At 43.3% G+C, this 7,315-nt stretch overlaps 1 non-coding gene across 1 annotated transcript; it reads left to right on the top strand.

The window, feature by feature from the left end:
* Positions 1–5,814: 5,814 nt before the first annotated feature.
* On the top strand, positions 5,815–5,921 carry LOC120262551. Its single transcript, XR_005536820.1, has one exon. It is a non-coding gene; the product is annotated as a small nucleolar RNA R71 (small nucleolar RNA).
* The last annotated feature ends 1,394 nt before the right edge of the window (positions 5,922–7,315 follow it).

The raw sequence follows: 7,315 nt of genomic DNA, 5'->3' as shown, positions 1-7,315 counted from the left end.
CAGATACTAGTTATGCCCTAATGAGAGAAAGAGCTATCTCATAGGATGAGTGAAAGCTACCACCCGGGTAGAAAGAGCTACCACCTCGAAAGTGTGAAAGCCACCTTAGCGGCCGCTTTGGAAAGGGCTACCTTAGAGGATGTGTGAAGCTACTACCATCTTCTAAAATTTTTATCACTTGTGTAGATAAATAAGTCCCTTGCACTTAGAACTCTGAGGAGTATAACTTGGGGTATTTTGAGTGAGTTCACACACTTACACGAAATTCAGGTTTGTTATCCTTTTTATTTCAAGATTTTAGCTAGAGCATTGATTTTTCGTATTCAGTGTTGAAATTTCCGTTACTTGTAGAATGCTATCTTTTGTATACTTTGGTGAACCTAAGGCTAAGCACTTTCAATATTTTCTTCACGGATGCACAGAATGTTTTAATGTTTGCATGAGGACAAGCAAAAGCTTAAGTGTGGGGGAGTTTGATAAGTGCTTGTGTGATATGAATGCGAAGCGTTCATTCCTTATGTTGAACATTACTTTCCTCAGTTTTCTACATTAATATGTGTGTTTTTATGTTACTTTTACGCAGGTAGGGTTGTGAGGCCGAGTATGAAGGAAATGGGCCAATGTGGATCATAATGCACCTATTTTGGAGGAGATCTTGTTAAGGTTCAAACGCGAAGACATAGGTCAGGTGTGAGATGCTAGAGTGTGTGCCAACCTCCTCGCAATCGAGTGAGCACATCTATTTGGAGGGGCACAAAGGCAGTCACGATCGAGCATTCCGACTTATGCATATAAGAACACGAGCCCCGCCAACATGTACATCATTGAAGAAGCAAGTGATTCACGACGTGAATGTGTGCCCGTTTGCGTTACCCTGATGAAAGTATGGAATTGGGAAGTTAATTAGGTCGAAGACTGTAGCAGAACAGGGTAGAAATTACTGTAGCAACACTATTCACAGCTGGCCGAGAAACCAGAGAAACAGAGAATCCACACGGGCGTGTGGAAATTATCCACGGCCGTGTGGAAATTCTGCACGGGCGTGTGTTTCGTACACGCCCTTGTATTCGCCCGTATCCAGCCCTATTTAAAGCCGATTTCAGCCTCGATTTCAGTATTCTTTTCTCCATCTTTTCCCCAACTTGTGAGAGGACTTCGGCTAGGGTTTCGAGGGGTATTGGCCAAGGTTTTGGAGAAGTTCTATGGCTCCGACATCGTGATTCCATTAGGAAGAAGGTTGGTAGGGGAGCTTCGATCGAGGCATATCCTATACCGGACGAAGCAATCTTTGGACGACGAGCGGAGGACTCTCCACAAGACCATCGACACGACCATCGAGGAGGTTTCTTTATGGATTCATTGCTTTTACATTTGATTTCTTTGATTGTATTAAGCTCCATGGAGAGCTAAACCCCTAGTGGGTACTTGGATGATTGCGAACCCTAGGATGTATTCGTTTCATTGAACTTCTTTATTATGCTTTCAATAAATTGATGTTTATTGTGAGTTCCAACCTTGAATGCTTGATTATATGAACATTTCCCCTAGAGTGACACTAGGGTTGAGAGTTCTTGTTGGTAACCTTTTGAGTGTGTGACACACTACTAGCGTTAGACAAAGCTAGGTTGGAGAGGGTTGAGAGGGTGAGTCGAGAGGTACAGGAGCGTCCCCTTTCCCCTCCGACGTGATAGATTCTACCTCCGTTCCTTGAGTTCTTTGCGGCCATAATGGAGTGAATGGTCTAAGGGATGAACCTCCGCTGGGGCCTAGTTGGGCGTGCAATGGAGTGAAGCGTTGAGAGGATTCGAGTATCTAGGGCTGAATTGTGGCTAGGGACCTTCCATCTGGACCAAAGGGGTAGGTCTATATTTAGGAAGAGATTTATCACTTGGAATCCCTAGAGCTCATTGCAACTCTACGCGAGTTCGAGGTGTTGAGATTGTTCGATTTCTCCTCCGGGACATGTATAGAGTTAGGCATAGTTGACCTTAGATTTGGGACTATGTATGTAAGGATTTCCATGACTCACCATTGCATTGATTAGGAAGCATAATAGAGAGTTCTTTCACTTGAAGCGATCATCCTAGGTGAAGCATTATCCGAGTACCGCATCCTTTATCGATTGCCTTACCCTCTTCTTACTTTTGCTCTTTCACTTGTTGTTTTTATTGTTAAGAATTGAATCAATTTCACACTTATCACTATTGATATTCCACATATCTAAGAATCAAATTAAGTATTTTCACTCCCTACTCCCTGTGGATTCGACCCCTCTCACCCAGGATTATTACTTCGACAAGCCCGTGCACTTGCGGGATATAAGCAAGGGGAACTTGTCAGTTGCCTCCCAAGAAGCGCTTGTTTAACGTCACTAAGCTTGACGTACCTTGTCTTAGCTCACGGGGGTTCATAGATGAAGGTTGCCCTCTTACCCATGACTTGAAAGCGTGATGTGCAAAGTATCTTGAGGATAGAGGGTGAATAATCGGGCTTCGGACAACCTAGCGATGGTTCATCCAATTCCTTTGGTTTACGAACATCTCCAACAGCCTTGGAGTGTTTCCGGTGGTGTCTCCTAGCCCTCTTTATTTTCCGGAGCACCTTCTTCAAGATCCCCGGGGTAGATGGTACTTCTTCCGTCGAACAAAGCATCATTACTTCTTCATAATCCTCCTCTTGGTCAAACAAACCATCGTATGGGTCCGGATTGAACATTTCCTGCATGTATTTATCAACAATCTCATTAGTAGTGTCTAGAAAGTATAAAGTATCATCGAAATCAAGAGAATGCCGCATGGCTTCAGCAAGGCGGTATGTAAGCTTGTCATCTCCAACCCTCAAAGTTAGCTCTCCGCCGTCCATGTCAATCAATGCCTTGGAAGTCCGCAAGAACGGTCTCCCAAGTATCAAAGGTACATCCGCATACTCATCGACGTCTAGCACTACAAAATCAACTGGAAAAATGTACTTGTCAACCTTGACAAGCACATCTTCAATAATGCCTCTCGGATATCGCACTGTTCGGTCCGCTAGTTACAAAGTGATTGCTTCCCCGCAAGTGTACGGGATCGCCAAGTAATACCTCGCGTGAAGACGCGAGGATCGTATTCCACGGGGCTAAGGATCTTCTATTACTCCTTCTCGAGCTATTATCTAGCCTAAGATCTCAAGTGATGGATTTTTACTCTACTAAATGTAATTAAAGCTAAAATGAGATTATAACCAAATTAGAGAGAACAAGCAATAACCAAGCAAGAAAATCAATGAGATGCAAAGGCCTATGGATGAGGATCCCCTTGAGAGGTTATCATGCAACATGGATGATGATCTAAAGATGCAAAGGTAAAATGGACCATGAGATTCCAAGATTAGAACAACCCCAATTTCTAGGTGATTGAACCCTAATCCCATACGAACATAGATAGGAATTTCTTCCAAATCTACATTCCTACGATTGCATTGAGTATGAGGAAATCTCATTTAGGATTAAACCTACTCTTCTTCGGATTAAACCTACATGGAGGGCTACCAAACACCCGATTTCTCAGCGTGATGATACAAGTATCCCCTTCTAATCCTTTCATGATCTAATACATATGAGCAAGTCACATCTACATGCATCACTCATAAAAGAGCTACGGATTTCTCCTTAGTGTAGCACTTAGTATGAAAACAATGGATTAGATCTCAAAATTACACAAGCATAGAATTAACAAATTATCATCCAACATACATGATAAAACCCCCCAAGATTGACCAACACCCGGTGGCCTTGGGGGTCTAGTGTGTCATCATCCCACAACAAGCAATACAAACAAGCAAAACATGAAACAAAAGCATAAATGACACTCCCTAGATGAAATGGTGAAGGAGGAGGTGAAGAATGTGCCGAATGACGCTGTCCACGCCAAAGGAGTGCCAAATGATGCTCCCTCTAGCCGTGGGTCTCCTTCCTTTAAATCGTGGTAAATCTCTCCTTCAATGATGTTGCCTTCTTGCCTTGAGAGTCTTGGACCTTGGGCTTGAATGATCTTCTAGCTTCCTTGCCCTTCTTCTCCTTCCCAAGGTCGCTCAAAATCTCCCAAGTGATCTCCCCAAAGTCGACCAAGAAAAGGTCCAGCCAAAAGTTCCTTTTTCTGCCCTAAAAGTTGGTATTTATACCTCCCGAGGCATACGGGTCATATGGGGGTCGTATGGGGGTCGTATAGCAGCCAAAAACCATAGATTCATATGGGGTGCATACGGGCCCCATACTAGGTAGTATAGAAATCTGGGCAGACACTGTAAATCAATCCGCTGCTTCAGTGCATACGGTCCCCATACTGGGTAGTATGGGGGTAGTATGAAATTCATGTTTTCTTCTCTTTTCGCCCAAATGATATCTTCTTGTTCTCCATGTCTTCCTTATGCCCTACAAAGCAAATAATAGATGATTAAGCGCAAAACGGGCATCAAACCTCATAAAATACATGCAAAGTGAATACGATATATACATGAAAACATCTACATTTAGACACTTATCACAAAATCATCCGAGTAGGCCTAGGCTCTCCCAAGCTTAGCTTTTGAAAGAAGTTGTATGGCATAATGTTGATACTGGCCCCTGAGTCTGCCAATGCCATTTCCTCACCTAGATTGCCAATATTACAAGGAATGATGAAGCTTCCCGGTCATTCTTCTTGTTCCGTATGTTCTTTAGCAATACCGCCGAGCATGAAGCATCTAAAATCACTAAAGCACTTTCCTCCAACTTCCTCTTGTTAGTCAACAAGTCTTTCAAGAACTTTGCATATTTAGGCATTTGGGCCAATGCCTCAACAAAAGGAATATTGATGTGGAGTTGCTTGAACAAACTCAGGAACTTCTTGTACTATTCATCTCCTTGGTCATTTTTCAATCTAGAGGGATAAGGGATTCTTGGCTTGAAAGGTGAGGGTGCCACCTCTTTCTCTTTGCTTGTTCCTTCTTCTACCTCTATAACCTCAGGTGCATGTTCTATTGGCTTCTCACTCGGAAGCCTACCTTCAACATCACGACCATTTCTCAAAGTGATCGCCTTCATGTGCTCTCTAGAATTTGTCTCTGTATTGCTCGGCAAGCTTCCATGTGGCCTTTTAGAGAGAGACTTCGCAATATGGCCCCACCTGATTTTCAAGGTTCTGCAAAGAGGCGGTGTGGTTGCGAAGTGTAGCCTCGACTGATTCAAACCTTGTATTTGCAGATTGCACAAATCTAGTCAAGTGCTTCTCTAAGTCATTCATTCGGGTTTCCAAACCAGAGACTCTGGTTTCCACCTGAGGGGCTTGTTGTTGTTGTTGGAAACCCGGTGGCCCCATGGACTTTTGTGGACCCTGATTACTCTATGAGAAATTTGGATGATTCTTTCAACCCGGATTTTAGGTATTGATATATGGGTTTCCTTGATGTCTCATGCCATTACCTACAAAATCAATGTTCTCCACTGAAGAAACATCACCGATAGAGATCGGGCAATCGGAGGAAGCATGTCCTCCACCACACCCAGTGTAATTAGTCATGGCCGCCACTCTGTTTGAAGTTAAAAGATCTAACTTGTTACTCAGATTTTCCACTTGAGCCACCAATGAAGTTACCGCATCTATTTCATGGAGACCGGCCACATTTTTCTTCTCCCTAGCATTCCATTGGTAGCTGTTTAGCCTCATTTCCTCAATTAATTGACGGGCCTCATCTGGAGTCTTGCTACCTAAGGTACCTCCTACTGCTGCATCTAAGAGTTGCCTTGTACTAGAATTCAACCCGTTGTAAAAGGTCTGAACAATCATCCAATCCGGGAATCCGTGTTGCGGGCACTTTCTCAGGAGCTCCTTGAACCTTTCTCATGTCTTAAATAGAGACTTCAATTCCAACTGAACAAAGGATGAGATCTCATTTCTAAGCTTTGCAGATTTTACGGGAGGGAAATAACGGGCAAGAAAAGCTTCTACCATCTCCTCCCATGTGGTGATCGATGGTCTAGGTAATGAGTGTAGCCACTGCTTCGCTCTGCCCTTTAGGGAAAATGGGAAGGCTCCCAACTTGATGGCATCATTCGTTACTAAATTTATCTTTAGCATATCACTCACCTCGAGAAAACTCTCTATATGACTGTTTGATCCTCATCGGCCAAAACGTTGAACTGTTCGGATTTCTGCAACATGTGGATGAATGCTGGCTTCAACTCAAAGTTCTGAGCTGTAATCAGGGGGTGCACAATGCTCGATTGTGTCCCCAATACTGAAGGTCTGGCATATCAGATAATGTCCGCTGTTGCTGGTTTTATTCTGCCATGTTTTCAGATCCTTCTACTTCCAAATTAGCTAAATTAGACTGTTCTTACGCAGGCTCTTTCCCTTTTCTTCTAAGTGTACGTTCAAGCTCAGGATCTCCTACAATCAATATTGAGGGATTCCCTCGGGTCATAACCTGGAGCTGCACCTAAAAAGAAAGAAAAAGAAAATAGAACGATGATAGAATAAGAAGATATGAAATAGAATGTATGGTGAAATAGCTAAGAAAACAAAGTGCAAAGTATCTCTAAACGCCTACTTCCCAGCAACGGCCCCAAAAACATGACAAGGTCCCCTTGCGTATATCCCGCAAGTGCACGGGTTTGTCGAAGTAATAATCCCGGATGAGCGGGTATCGAATCCACAAGGAGTAGGGAATAAAAACACTTAATCCGCTTCTTAGCTATGTGAAAGATCAGTAGTGATAAGTGTGAAAATGATTCAATTCTCAAAAGTAAAAACAATAAGTAAGAGAGCACGAGTAAAGGAGGAGGTAAGGCAATCGATAAAGATGGGGTACTCGGATAATGCTCCACCTAGGACAATCATTTCAAGTGTAAGAACCCTCTATTATGCTTTCTAATCAATGCAATGGTGAGTTGTGGAAATCCTTAAATACATAGTCCCAAATCTAAGGTCAACTATGCCTAACTCTATACATGTCCTGCAGGAAATATTAGATAACCTCTCAACCTCGCACTCGAATAGAGTTGCAATGAGCTCTAGGGATTCCAAGTGATAAATCTCTTCCTAATTATAGACCTAACCCTTTGGTCCAGGTGGAAGGTCCCTAACAACGATTAAGCACTAGATACTAAGAGCACCTCAATGCTTCACTCCATTGCACGCGCAACTAAGCCACAGCGGAAGTTCATCCCTTAGACCATTCACTCTATTATGGCCACAAAGAACTCGAGGAATGGAGGTAGAATCTATCACGTCGCAGTGGAAAGGGGACGCTCCTGTACCTCTCGACTCACCCTCTCAACCCTCTCCAACCTAGCTTT

Source organism: Dioscorea cayenensis, chromosome 5, assembly GCF_009730915.1.
Source record: "Dioscorea cayenensis subsp. rotundata cultivar TDr96_F1 chromosome 5, TDr96_F1_v2_PseudoChromosome.rev07_lg8_w22 25.fasta, whole genome shotgun sequence".
Taxonomy (NCBI): Eukaryota; Viridiplantae; Streptophyta; class Magnoliopsida; order Dioscoreales; family Dioscoreaceae; genus Dioscorea; species Dioscorea cayenensis.
The sequence above is the reverse complement of the archived record's forward strand: the minus strand, read 5'-3'. Positions and strand labels throughout refer to the sequence as shown.